Below are 234 nucleotides of genomic sequence, written 5' to 3'. Positions count from 1 at the left end.
TTGGTAGGCAATAATATTTGCTTACGGCCATACCACCCTGAACACGCCCGATCTCGTCTGATCTCGGAAGCTAAGCAGGGTCGGGCCTGGTCAGTACTTGGATGGGAGACCGCCTGGGAATACCAGGTGCTGTAAGCTTTTTTCACTCCTCTTTACAAAAAGCAGAGGGCGCTGCTGCTTTTTCAGTGGACACCGACAGGGTGGGAAGGAAATAGCTAGAACATGACTTGCAGG

At 51.7% G+C, this 234-nt stretch overlaps 1 non-coding gene across 1 annotated transcript; it reads left to right on the top strand.

The window, feature by feature from the left end:
• Positions 1–19: 19 nt before the first annotated feature.
• Positions 20–138, top strand: LOC129115900 (5S ribosomal RNA). The gene has a single exon (XR_008533289.1). It is a non-coding gene; the product is annotated as a 5S ribosomal RNA (ribosomal RNA).
• The last annotated feature ends 96 nt before the right edge of the window (positions 139–234 follow it).

This window comes from Anoplopoma fimbria, unplaced genomic scaffold (genome assembly GCF_027596085.1).
Source record: "Anoplopoma fimbria isolate UVic2021 breed Golden Eagle Sablefish unplaced genomic scaffold, Afim_UVic_2022 Un_contig_2023_pilon_pilon, whole genome shotgun sequence".
NCBI lineage: Eukaryota > Metazoa > Chordata > Actinopteri > Perciformes > Anoplopomatidae > Anoplopoma > Anoplopoma fimbria.
Note: the sequence above shows the minus strand (reverse complement) of the source record. Positions and strands in the feature narration are given on the sequence as shown.